The sequence below is a fragment of the Tamandua tetradactyla genome, chromosome 1 (assembly GCF_023851605.1).
Source record: "Tamandua tetradactyla isolate mTamTet1 chromosome 1, mTamTet1.pri, whole genome shotgun sequence".
Classification (NCBI taxonomy): Eukaryota; Metazoa; Chordata; class Mammalia; order Pilosa; family Myrmecophagidae; genus Tamandua; species Tamandua tetradactyla.
The window spans coordinates 199,640,545-199,655,421 of record NC_135327.1 but is presented as its reverse complement, the minus strand read 5'-3'; the positions used below and the strand labels follow the sequence as shown (position 1 = coordinate 199,655,421).

Here is a 14,877-nt window from a genome sequence, read left to right as displayed (position 1 = left end):
TTTTTTTTCTTTTAAATTCCTTCCTTCTATTTGCTTTGGATTTAATTAGCTCTTCTTACAGCTTCTTAAGGTGGAAGCTTAGATCATTTGGGTTAAGACTGCCCATATTTTCTAATTCAGACATTAAAATAAAAATTTCCCTCTATGCACAGCTTTAGCTACTTCCTACAGATTTTGATATGCTGTTACATTAACATTCAGTTAAAAACATTTTTAATTTTCCTGTAACATCTGCTTAGCTCAATGATTATTTGGAAATATGTCGCTTAACTTCCAAATATTTAAAGTTATTCTAGTCATCTCATTGTTATAGATGTCTAATTTATTCCATGGGATTCGAAAATACTCTGCACATGATTTCAGCCTCTTTAAGCTCATTAAGAATTTTGATGGTCCATAATATGATTGAACCATGGTAAATATGTCATATAAATGTTTAATGAGATTATTGATATGGCTGAGCCTAGACTGCCATTTTGTTTGCTTTCTACTTGTCTCCTAAGTTAATTGTTCTTCCGTTTCTCCTTTCATGTTATCATTTGAATATTTTTTAGAATTTTAATTTTCCAGTTTCTTAGCTATATTTCTTTGCATTGTTATTTTAGTGGTTTCTCTAGAGATTCCAGTATTAATCCTTACTCACAGCCCACCTAACAATTATTAATGTAGCACTTCTCATGAAATAGAGAAATCTGGCAATTTCACAGGACCATATCCACTGCTGTCCTTTATGTTACTGTTATAAGGATTACATCAAGATATACTATAGATCCCCCCAAGACAATAATTTTTATTTATAACAATATACAATTTATAAAGAAATTAAGAAGAAAAAGTAAAAAAAAAAAAAAAACACTAAAAATTCATCTTCTGCTTTTACTCAGTGTATCTTTTCTGATGCTTTTTTTAAAAATCTTCTTTTCATTATTAAGGTTCTGAGTTTCCATTGGGTATCGTTTCCTTTCTTGAGGACTTACTTTGGGATTTTTGGTTGTATGGGTGTGCTGGAAACAAATTCATTTCGCTTCATTTTTTCTAAAAAATATCTTTATTTCATATTCACTCTTGAAGGATAGTCTCTCTGGATATGTTTCTACAGTGACAGTTATATTTCTATTTGTTCTAGTTTGCTAGCTGCCAGAATGCAATATACCAGAAATGGAATGGCTTTTAAAAAGGGGAATTTAATAAGTTGCTTGTTCACAGTTCTAAGGCCTAGAAAATGTCCAATTACAATAAGCCTATAAAAATGCTCAATCTAAGGCATCCAGGGAAAGATACCTTGGTTCAAGAAGGCTAATGAAGTTCAGGGTTTCTCTCTCAAGTGAGAAGGCACATGATGAACACAGAGTTTTTCCCTCATCTGGAAAGGCACATGATGAACACAGTCAGGGATTCTCTCTCATCTGGAAGGGTACATGGCAAAGATGGAATCATCTGCTAGCTTCTTCTCCTGGCTTCCAGTTTCATGAAGCTCTCCAGGAGGCATTTTCCTTCTTCATCTCCAAAGCACTGGCTGGTGGACTCTCTGCTTCATGGTGTTGCAGCATTCTCTGCTCTCTCCGAATCTCTCATTCTCCAAAATGTTTCCTCTTTTATAGGACTCCAATAAACCAATCAAGATCAGCCCAAATGGGTGGAGACATGTCATCACCTAATCCATCTTAACAACAACTCTTGACTAAATCACATCATCCAGGGAGATGATCTGATTACAGTTTCAAATATATAATATTGAATAGGGATTATTCTACCTTTATGAACTGGGATTTTGATTCAAACATGGCTTTTCTAGGAGGCATACTTCCTTTCAAACCAGCACACTATTTTTTGAAATTTTGTTCCACTTTCTTCTGGTGTCCTTAGTTTCTGATAAGAAGTCAGTCATTAAGTGAATTATTTCTCTGTATGTAACAAGTAATTTTTCTTTTGCTGTTTTCAGTATTTATTCTTTGGTTTCCAACAGTTCGACTATCATGAAACTTAGATTAAGCTTCTTTTTATTTATTTTATTTGATGTTTTCTAAGCATCTCGTATCTGCAAATTTATGTATTTCATTTAAGTTTTAGCCATTTTTAATTTTCAAAATATTTTTGTCCCTTTATCCCTCTCCACTCCATCTGATATTCCAATTACACATTTGTTGGACAGTTTGATATCATCTAATAGGTCTCTGATACTATGTTCATGCCTTAAAAATCTTTATCCTCAATTAACCTTGGATAATTTCTATTGATCTGTCATCAAGTGCAATTTATTTTTCTTTTGCCATGGTCATTCAACAATCAAGCCCATCTCTTGATTTTTTCTAAATTTCAAATTTGTATTTCTTTGTTTAAGAATTTCCATTTGGTTCTGTTAAAAATTATTTCTAATTTTCTACTGAGATTTCTCATTTATATCCTGAGATTTTCATTCTCTGAAGACATGTTTTGTGCTCTTTCATTGAAGATAGTTATAATAGCTGTTCTAAAATCCTTGTCAGTTAATTCAAAAATTTGCTTCATCTCAACTGATTTTCTTTTACATTGACAGTGCATTCCATTGTCTTGGTTATTTGTATTTCAGATAATTTTGGCTAAAGTGCTAGACTCATGGATATTTTCTGGAGACTGCGGGTTTTATATTTTCCAAAGATTGTCTCCTTTGCTAAGGTTGGTGACTTTGTTTCTTGGGAAGCACCTTTATTTTCAATTCAGATATTTTGTCTTTGACTGAATTGCTTTGTCTATCATACGTATGAGTTCAGGAGTCTGTCAGAGATGTGAGAAGGTAAAGATTGGGGAACCCCTCTATGGATCATTTCCTTCCAAATTTCCACCACTCTCGTTAACATTCCCATTTTCCTGGTTTCTCTGTTTTAGTTTCCCAGGCCAGAAAGACTGTAGATTTTTGTAGGTCCATTGCTGCTACAACTGTATATCTTTTAAGACTCAACTTAGTCCCTGCTCCCACAAGCTAACAACATTGGAAATGTGAAATTACTTGTATAGCTGCCTGACTTCCCTTCTCCAGGCAAGCAGGAACTCTTCATTTAGTCTGTCTAGTTCTGCTCACACTGTAGACCACTCAGGTAGCTGCTTTACTTTTCATCGTGCCCATGTTTTATAGTTGTTTTCTTCAGGGTATAAGGAGGTCATCTGGTTGAGTCTTAGTCAGACCCTACCAGAATCAGAATGACATTTTAAATCTCTCCTGATCTCTATTTTCCTCTCTTCATTTCAAGCACTTTTATTTGTGTTTCTCTACATTTTTATTGTCATTCAGACCCCAAAAATATTTATTTTATTTGGCCTTCTCAAATAATCCACTTTGGGCTTTGTCACTTCTCTCTGGCGCATCTTTAGTTTTTGCTTTATTGATTTTTGACTTATTTTATCTTGCAATTTTTTCAAATTTTCCTCATACATTTGATGTTTTAGCTCCTTAATTTCAGTATTCCTTCTATTCTAATATAGTCACTACCAATGTGACATCTTTCTTCTAATTACTTGCTTATCTTAATTCTCTTCAGCTTTAATGGTAGTATTTTCATTTTTGCTTAGCTCTATTTATTTTGTACTTTATTTCTTGATTTCTTCTTCAACCTATGAGTTTATTAGAATTTTTAGTTTGTGAATATATGGGCAACTTTCCAATTTATCTTTTTATTATTTACTTTTAATTTACCTTCATTATGGTCAGAAAAACCTATGCTACTAATTCTTTGAAATTTTTTGAGACTGACTTATGGTTATATTCTTGGTCAATTTTTGTAAAGATCTTCCTAAGAAGGATGTGTCTTCTCTAATTATGAGGTGCAGGAGACTATATAAGTCTATTAAATTAACCATGTTGGTTGTAGTTTTCAAATTGCTTTTTTTTTTTTTTGCTAATTTCTTTTATCTGCTTAACCTATCTTTAATTAAAAATATTATGCTGAAATTTCTAAGTGTAATGACAGATTGAATCATTTTCTCATGTAGTCCTTCCAAATTTTTGTTCTGTATATTTTGAGACTATCTTATTAGGCACATGAAAGTTTAGAAGTTTTATACTTTCCTGGTGATTTGAAACTTATTATTTTGCTGCCCTTTCTATTCCTAATAATGCTTTAAAGATTTTTTTTCATTTATAAAATAGGTAAAGTAATAGTATAGTGCTATTTGAAGTGCTCATAGTGCTCATTTGAAGACTCAATGATATAATATGCGCAACACATACACTGTGCATAGCTGAAATTAATTTTTAAAATGCCTGGTTCATGGTAAGTGCTCAATAAATTCCAGGTGCAATTATTATCAAAGTAGAAGACTTGGAGGCATCTTTGCTTTTTTTAACCTCAACTCTATCATCAACCTACTCGTTCCTCCTCTTAACATCTTTTCGACTCAGCCCTTCCTCTTCATTTCCAGCGTTACTGCCCTTTCTCTGATTCCTATCACCTCTTCCAACAGCTTCGTAACAGGATTCTCTTTCTTACTGCCATTCTCTCTGCTGACCAGGCCACAACCCTCATTAGAATTTTTGTTTCCTAACTACCTTTGGCAGGGAATATTTTAGCCAAAATCCTTGGCCTGACATTCAAGATCGCTCATATTCTGGCCTGGGTGTATCTTCCCATTTTAATTGTCCACCATCCTACATTAAGCATTCTAAACACAGCCATGCCTTTCATGCCTCTCTGCTTTTCTCATGCCAGCGATGCTCACGGCAATGCCTTTCTCCCACCTCTGCCAGGTGAAATCTTTCTGGGCTCAGCATAAAGGTCACCTCCTTTGTGAAGTTTTACATGACTCCGCCAGGCAGAATTAATCACTCTCTGCTTTCACTTTATAATTCATTCACCCTGCTTTATACTCATCAGGGTATGTTAGAGTTATTTGTTTGTTATAACTCTGTCTCCCCCGCTAGAGTGCATGCTTCTCACGGGAGCAGGCTACACCTTGGTGATTTACTATTTCCAACAGCCAGTGTAACACTTGATATGAAATACAATGCTAAATAAATGTGTGATGAATTGAACAAATTACTAATATCAGAAGTCTAATTCATCACAAATTCAATTTATATGTGAAATACTAAGCAGTGTGTAAGAGTAACACCCCAGGTTGAGGAGCCATATCAGAGAAAGAAAAGGAGAAGTAGGAATGGATATGTTTTTGTTTTCAAATTATACCCTCTGTGCCTCTTTATGTTTCAGTTACACCTTGGTTTATTGTCATCACTGCAATGCAATAAGATGCTACAAAGTAGAACATACATTGCATTTGAATGTGATGGGGATAGGAAGATCATGCCGAAAACCCATCTTGGCGGAGTTCTAAAGAAACACATGTGGGAGGTTTTAGGAAAAGATTTCCCAAAGAAAATCTCACACAGCACCACCAATTGCTGCTTGTTTTTCGCATGCCAAGTATCCAGTACTCTGCATTTAAAATATCACTAATTTCATTGTTCTTTGAACTTTTATAAAATTATACAAAGCTAGAAGTATTAAAGGAATAGAAATAAGTTACAATGGTAGTCAGCACAAAGATGATTGTTTTTCATTTTATTTTGTTTCCCCAAATTGTGAGACAGGAATATTTAATGGATGCACCAACAAATTACTTCCAGTCATATATCAGCTGACTTTAAGTATTGCTTATTTTTGCTCAACAATGTTTTTCTTTTTTTAATTTCAGTTTTCAAAGCTCAATCTAATAATTAAAGTTAAATAATGTATGGCAGCTTACAATAATATAGATTTCTTAACATTTGAGCTAACTTAATCCTCATTGCCAAGTACAATTTGTATATCCTAGTAGGTTTTGAAGAATAGACTAATTCTTGATTATATAAATATCACATAGGAATAAATCTTTATTTCTGAAGCAAATACTACACACAATAAATGGAAATAGATTTTATTTTTCTCATGATCATCTTCTAATTTAAAATAATTGATACTAGAAACAATTCTATTCTATTTATGGCATTTTTTGCATTTTTCAGATATAATTTATTTCTATAACAAATAAAACAAATAGCATATTAAAGTATTTTCAAAAACAGTCACTATCAATAAGACTGTCCTAAAACACAAGAACTTGGCTGTAATATGCTTAGGATGTAATCTAGATAGAATATTTCCTACCAAATGAAACCAGATATGGGAAAGGAATGTATAAGAGCACAAAGTAGCTGTCAAAGTCTGTTAGGACCATGTCAGGATAAGTCAGAAAACAAGTAGAAGAGGTTCTCTCTGGCTAAGGGTAGAACACATACCATCCATGAGAATAATAACTACAATTGATTGGAAGTCATCAGATGTGTTTAAGTTCATGAACTTGTATAATGATCTACAAAATACAAACAACGAATTGGTCACTGTTGGAGAATGCTAATAAATCAACATACTATTTTGAAATGGTAAATAAATAGGAAAATATTTCTCTCCTTTCCTGAACAAACCATATCACTGAGAAACCAAACTTGATAAGGTGACATTTCATTTTATAGATATATTCCAGTTATTTTATGTGAAGGCTGATGGCAATAGAAGATCATTGTTTTACAACTTTTAATGAATTAAGGCATTGATCATGGATGGCTGTTAACTACGAAATGAGAGACAATCAGTATTAAGTGATTCCTCATGGAAGAATATAGCTCTATGGACAAAGAAGTCTTACTAAAATAAATAAATAAATAAATAAATAAATAAATAAATAAATAAATAAATAAATAAATAAATAAATAAATAAATAAATCTAGTGAAGTTATTAGAGCCAAACTATTTATGGAAAATACAGAGGGCAGAGGCACATGTTAACCAATACAACAAGGAAACAAATAGCAGATGTAATGACCTGATTTCTTCAACAAATGATGACATTATGTGACAATTGAAATTTAAACACTAATAGGACAATTGATGCTATTAAAAATGACTTTTCTTTTTTCTTTTTTAGCATGGTGTGCCAATTTGAAAGTATTATGTACCCCATAAGAGCCATGTTTAATCTTGATGAATCTTGTAGGAGCAGCTTTTTCCTGAACCTATTCAACACTGCAGTTTGAAAACTTGGTTAGATTATCTCCATGGAGATGTGTCATGTCCATTTGTGGGTGTGTCTTTTGATTAGATGGAGATGTGACTCCACCCATTCCAGGTAGGTCTTGATTAGCTTACTAGAATTCTTTAAAAGAGGAAACATTTTGAAGAAACAACAGAAACTACAGGAGTTGACAGAAACGAAACAACAGAGCCAACAGAAACTTCAGAGCAGAGCTGACAAAAAGAGACAGAGGCATGGATGTCTGGAGATGTTTGAAGTCCAGCAGACATTGCCATGAGATGTTAAGCAAGCCAGAAACTGGAGAGATCCAAGGGAAGCCAGGAGATGAAAGCTAACCCTGGAGAAGCAAAGTGAGGAACCCCCACAGGCACAGAGACTGAAAGCAACAGAGCCCAACAGCAAAGGACAAAGCAGATGCCAGCCACATGACTATCCAGCTGACAGAGGTGTTCCTCACCGATTGACCTTCCTTGAATTAAGGTGTCTTTTCCTGGTTGGTTTGGACATTTCACAGGCTTAAAGCTGTAAACCTGTAACTCATTAAATTCCCCTTTTGTAAAAGCTGTTCTAGTTCTGGTGTATTACATTCTGGCAACTTGGGAAGTAGAACACATGGTATGGAGGTTATGCTTTTGTATTTAACAAGTTCTTATATTTTAGATATACACATAATGAAATATGTAAGGATAAAATGCTTTCAAATAGAGTTGAGAGGTCATTCTGGGTTTTATTCTTGCACACTCTATAGATATCCCTTCTCAATTTTTGGCATATTGGAGTAGCTAGAGGGAAATGCCTGAAACTGTTTAACTGTAATCCAGTAGCCTTTATTCTTTTTTTCTTTTCCATTATCCCCACCTATTTTTTTAAACATATTTTTGAGAAACCTTCACACATGTACAGTCCATCCACAGTATGCAATCAATGACTCATGATATCATTACATAGTTGTGAATTCATCACCATGATCATTTTAGAACATTTATATCACTCCAGAAAAAAAGAAAAAACTCATACATCCCAAATCCTTACTCCTCCCTCTCAATGACTATTCGTATTTTAATCTACCCAATTTTTCTCCCTTAGTCACCCCCCCAATATTTATTTATTTTTCCCTATTTTCTTACTCATCTGTCCATACCCTAGATAAAAGAAGCATCAGACACAAGGTTTTCACAATCACACGGTCACACTATAAAAGCTATATAGTTATCCAGTCATCTTCAAAAATCAAGGTTTTCTTGAAGGCAATTGTTTAACTATATGGCTTTTATGAGATAACCGTGTGATTGTGAAAACCTTGTGACTGACACTCCCTTTATCCAGTGTACAGACAGATGAGTAAGAAAATAAAGACAAAAAATAAGTAAATAATAGGGGAGGATAGGAGGTATGGGATGGGATGTTTTGGGTGTTCTTTTTTACTTTTACTTTTATTTTTATTTTTGTTGAAAACGTTCAAAAATCTATTGTGATAATGAATGCGCAACTATATGATGATACTGGGAACCACTGAACATGTACTTTAGATGATTATATGGTATGTGAATATATCTCAATAAAATTTCATTTAAAAAATGACACACTGTCTGGGGTTTGCTCTTAAATAATATGAGAAGAGGAGAAAAAAGTAGCTGAGATATAAGGGAAATAAGATTGACCTTTAGGAAATAATGGTTGAAATTGAGATATGGATACATGGGGGTTTATTTACTATTCTATCTATTTTTAGGTTTAAAATTTCTTATAATAAAAAACTTAAAATTGATTTTAAAGTTCAAGTAATATTTTCAAAAAATCGCACAGCTATAATGAAATAAAGCTAAGGTGCTTCATTCTTTCATTTCATCACTAGATTGGCTTTTGTGGTAATTTGTGTTGGTAGAGCTAATCTGATATTTTGGTTGTGGGCAGTTAATGGCTGTATCTTTTTTAATCATATTTCTTTAGTAACCACTGGCCCATAATTCAAATTCTGAGATCTTTTCTTCCAGAGTCTGGAGTCAGGGGTGGGAACTTGTAGCCACGAAGGACAGTCTTTACTCCAGATATACATAGATATGTTGCCTCTGGCCATCAGCATTTTTTTCCCTTTGATTCCTAAATAGTAAGGTTTGTATGGCAAGTTACAGGAAAAGACAACAATTATTAGAAAGTTGACATTAGAGCTACAAGTGTATTCTAGGTAATGTAAGTCAAATGGAAATTTTTTTAGTTAGACCCTATTTATAAACTATCTAGAGCTGTGGTGCCTACATGGAGCCACTAACCACATGAGCCTACTTAAAATTAATTAAAATTAAATAAAATATAAATTTAGTTCCTCAGTTGCACTGGCTGTATTTCAAGCTCTCAATAGTCACACATGACTATTGGGTATTAGGTTAGACAATGTAGGTACAGAACATTTCTAAAATTTCAGAAAGTGCTATTGGACAGCAATATGTAGAAGGTTATAATAAGTAATCATATTATATTCCCAAAGAGTGTCTTAGTTTATACTATGATCTATCTTTAATCTGGAAAAAACACCCTTCTCAGTCCATAGCTATTAAGGAGAAATGGTTGTCCTCAAAAGGTGAAGCAGCAGACCTTTAGACATCTCTTGTCAATCTTGTGTGTATACTTTATATATTTGTTTTCTGGCTTGCTAAAACTGCCACAATGGCAATTTACCAGAAATGGAAATTTTTTTAAAAAGGGAATTTATTGCATTACAAGTTCACAGTTCTAAGGCCAGGAAAATATCCAAATTAAGGTAGTAACAAGAGGTTACCTTCACTCTAGAAAGAGTGATGCCACCTGGAACACCTCTATCAGCTGGGAAGGCACTTGGTTAACATCTGCTGTGTCCCTTGCTTCTAGGCTCCATTGCTTTCAGCCTCTGTTTCCTGTGGGGTTTCCTCATCTGGCTTCTCCAGGGCTGGATTTTTGTCTCTTAGGTTCTTTTGGTTCCCTCCAGGTTCTGGCTTGCTTAGCATCTCATTGGAAGGCATCTGCTGGGACCTGAATCTCCAAATGTCCGCATCTTGTGTTGGCTCTGTAGGCTTTGTCCCTTCTGTTTCCAAACATCTGCATCTGAGGTTTCACCAAAATGTTTCCCTTTTGAAAAAACTCTAGTAAACTAATAAAGGTCCACCTTGAATGGGTGGTGTCACATCTCCATTTAATCAAAAAGCTACATCCACAATTGGGTATGTCACATCTCCATGGAAGTAATCTAATCAAAAGCTCACACCCACAACTGGGCAACCCACAATTTCATGGAAATAACTCAATTAGAGTTTTCCACCCTAAATGATAGGCTGGCCCCACAATATTGGATCAGGATTAAAGCATGGCTTTTCTGGGACAGATAACAATTTCAAACTGTCACAGTACTCCTAGATGAATGTGACAATTGTGAGGGAAAAAAGAGATTTCTAAATAGTTAAAAAATATTTCCAATATCTCAAATATCCTAATACTTTTAAAAAGGAAATGAGTCTCTACTGCCATTCTAGAGACCCAGACTCAATTCTCAGTGCCTGCCCTTGCGAAAAAAAAAAGAAAAGGAAATGAGGTTCTGTTATCTCCAGTGTTCCAGTAATCATCATTAATATTAACAGGTAAAAAGAAGGAAAATGTCTCAAGGAAATAGCAAGGTGACTTCTGATTCTTTAGATTGTGTTGAAATTCATGATATCTCTAAAGAGAAATGTATTCACATGACAACTATATCATTTCATTTGAAATTAGGAGAATAACATATAGTCCTCCAACACATGAGGGAAATATTAGCACAAATAGAGATGGTAAGGAAATTTTTTAATGGTGTGCATTCTGTTGAAAGGAGATAAGCAATTCATTTCCATGAGAATGTAATTTGAAAAGGTAAGTGAGTTCAAGGAGAGAAATGGGAGAGAATGAAAATCAAAAGTCAAAGAAAGAAAACCAAACAACAGATATTTCACTTATTCAAAAAATACTTTCATGTGCTGGATATTCTGCTAGATATTTGTAATATAGCTTGAGTTAGAGACATTAAAGAAACTTAAAGAAACTCATGATCACATGGCAGTTATTGGATGATCTCTGCAGTAGAGTTTAGTGTTCGTCACAGCACTGTACAAAGTAGCTATGAAACATGGTTCCAAGCAAATAAGTAATTTTGTTAATGCCATTAGGAACTAAGATTTTTCCGTATAGAAGAAAAGAGATCTACACTTCAAATCAGGGAAGTTAAAAATTAAAACATGTAATATTAAAATTACATATTGGAAATAGCAATAGAACCTCATGTATGTTCATCAAATACAGAGGTGATTGCTTTGCCCACAGAAAAAGACTGGAAACATGATTACCCTAGACATCTAGACTTTGGTTCTGAAATACAATCTTCACTAAATAGAACCAGGGATCCTTTAAGAAATTGGTGCATCTAAGTCTAACATACAGAAAGTATAGTATAAGCCTGGAATATATTATTGGTCAGGAGGCAAAGAAGTGTTCAACAATCAATGGGGATATGAGAATCTGGTGATCTTGTTGATTGCAAAACTGGCACAGCCTTTGTCATGTAACTTTGCAGGGCCCTTCATCTTGTCTCTGGGTTCAGAAACATGACTTTCATTGGTCAGTGGGATATTAGCAAATATGTACAATTTGAGGCTTGATATACACTTGTAACAAGCCCTTTCTTGGTTTCTGCTATTGCCATGAGACAAACATACATGATGTAGTCTGTTGGTCGCAGGAAAATACATGATATTTGCTGAGTTGCTATAGCACCTGAGAGGAAGCCATTCTAGACCAGCCAGCTGCCAACTAGATGCCTGGCCATGTAAACAAACCAGCCAACAAGTAAGCAGAGTTGCACAACCAACCACACAAGAACTAGATGTGTGAGAAATAATCACATATTGTCGTATGCCACTGAAGATATACGGTCGTTTGTTATACAACACCAGTATGGTACCAGACAACTGATACAAGGATAAGAACCAGCTGGAAGGAATCTCAGCGGCCAAAGTTGGGATGATTTAAAACATCAAAAATGAATAATGCCACAACTGATCAAAACATATTGAAAATATAAAACAATTCATAAGTTTACAAGAATGGTATGTGCAAAGGAAAAAATAAACTCCTGATGCTTTACAGTTGGAGGTAATTACTACACTATGTTGAAAACTTGTAAGTTTAAATGAGTAATTAAGGATTCATCTTGACTTTTTGGTAGTTCAGAAACACCAAATAGCCTGTTCCTGAGAGAAAGTGTCTTCTTCAGAAGGCTATCAACTCATACATGTAGAAGGAATGATACATTTAGAATATCACCGGACGTCAGGAATTCCCAATTTCTCTATCACCACTAAGTGGGACATGGATGCCGGAATCACTCACTGGTTAATTTTCTTCCTCTTGCTCAGAGACCTCATGCTGTGTTCTTAATTCAAATTTATGCTAGCAATTTTACATATGTAGCAGGACAACGTGACTGGGAAATTTACTGTATCTTATTTTCCTGCAGGATCTTCAGAATAAAATAAATTAGACTGCAAGTAATGTTTTCCATCCTCCAATCATGAATGCAACAAGGGTGTTATGTTCTCTAGTCTGAGGGTGTTAAGAGGTATTTGCTTTAGAAACCTAAATTCTTGAAGTCAAAGAGTTGGATTGTCTGTAGGGTAGGTGTGTGTGGCTAGATGGAGGGTGATGGGTTATTAAATTCTGTGGGCTTCAAATTATATATAAAAGTGGCCATACGGGTTGGGTAATTACACAGACAAGTACTTTCAAAACAAGTAATGGTTGAACTGAGTAAAAACATTTCAAAGATGACTATATTGACTTTAAATGTCACTTAATTTTCATCCTATGACCCATAAGAGCTGAATTGCCCAATTTTGCCTTTGATTAACAGACTGTCCAAGTAGCTTTTAAAATCTTTAAAATTTCGTTTTTGTTCATGGGGAACAATTTTTATGTACCTCAACAGAGTCATGTTTAAACTTTTAAACAGCTTATTAAAAAAAAAAACCCAACAGCAAACAACAAAGCACTTCTTTCCGTATTAACATGGTCAACCATATGCTTATGGGGCTAAGGGAAAAGCAATATATTTGGAGAATTAGGATTTGTTTTTGTAATTTATTTTTTCTCACATGAACTCACCAAAATAGAAAAGGTACAGAGAGTGGGATTTCAAATAAAAAGACTTAGATGGTTGAAGAAAAAGAAAGAGCAGCAAAGAAATCTTTCTCTGAATGCTATAACACATTTTTAGTACACTTGTGATTAGTTATCATAAAAAATCTAAGATTTCCTTATGTTCTTTTAAGTGCTTATAATATGATGGTTTTGTTTTGTAGAGACCTCACTAGAGCAATCAAATAAATACTATTGAAGTTGTCAGGAAAAATTGAAATGGGCAAAAAAGATCATTGTGTTGTCCTGTGGAATATTAGGCATTGTCTAATGTAGACTTCAGGGTTATCTAATTCTCTGTGTCTGTGACTCTCATTGTCTTTAAGCTATTTAAGAAACTTGTAAGTTGTAGAAAACTAATAGTAATGCAAATGATTTTTGCCAGAGAGATACAAATGAATTTTTTCTGGTGAAGATGTAATTGCTTCTCCCCTACGAAAAAGCCAGTTTTGCAGCAAATTCATTTCAGCATTTCTGATTGCCTATATATACATCTTTTTAATTCTTCTTTGAACTGGCTCTTTTAAACATCTTACTGATTTCCTTACCAATTAATGAGCTAAATAAAATCTTGGATATAGTTCATTTTACATTGATAAGCCCCATGACTTTGACCTTTAAAAAGTTCTCCATTAAAAAATTACCTTTAAAAAATTCTGTTACTATGTGTAATATATGGGTCAAATTTCATAGATGGGCTTGGGGAAAAAAAATCATTAAAACTATGACCACTTGAAAACTGATTTTGGCTACATTTTTGTTTTGAAATGAGCCAGTCTACAGATTAAACACATTGTTTTGTAGAATATCGCATTCCATCAAAATCAGTAAAGCATCAGAAGTTATGGACCATCAGTGGGTTCTTAAATTCACTGGTCAGAGAAATACAATATTATAATTAGTCCACTGTCACAGCCAATCAACAATCACTTCTCAATGAAGCATGGTTCCAGCAGCTATCATTTTAATCAAAATGCTAAGAGCTGAATCAAATACTGAGCTCCCTACACACTTGGATCAGTTGGGATTCTATGATTGTAGCTATTTTCCAGTATAGGTATAGAAGATATCACCTTTTTGAAAATCATTATATTAAGGCATCACACTATTGCAAATGTAAGCTCAAGATGCATTGTATCAAAATTGTTATAGAATCGTTACTGAATTATTCTGGAACAAACTAGCCAAGAAAAATGCTTCATCTAATTAAAATGATCACCTTACTTTTTCTATGGTTCTATGAGAAAAATCATCTTTTACTGACAAAAACTGTAGCACATAGATGGACTGAAAGACAGAAACTTGATGGGAAGACTCCATCCAGGAAAACTGGTGAAAAGTGCCAGCAGTAGGAGCTATACTGTTGGTAAAAGGCTGGACGAGGAGACTGGAAACTATTAATTCAGACTGGTATCCGATTTTAATCCATAAAATGAGAAGCTGAACCAGATGCTTTCCATGACCATTTCTTTTAACTAAGAAGCTGCCAGTTGTCCCTTAATATGTTCTCTTCTTCTATGGTAAAACAACCCTTGATTTTTAGTTTGGCCAGTGGCTTCTTGCAATAAAAAACACTTTGCAGCCAGGATGGTAATTAATTAAGGTCATGTGATTAACTTGCAGCCAAGAAATGTAAACAGAAAT

General features: G+C 34.2%; 1 protein-coding gene across 2 annotated transcripts in view; it reads right to left on the bottom strand.

Moving 5' to 3' along the window:
* Window positions 1–14,877, bottom strand: part of DPP6 (dipeptidyl peptidase like 6) — a 919,284-nt gene that overhangs the window by 392,693 nt on the left and 511,714 nt on the right. The window lies entirely within an intron of this gene.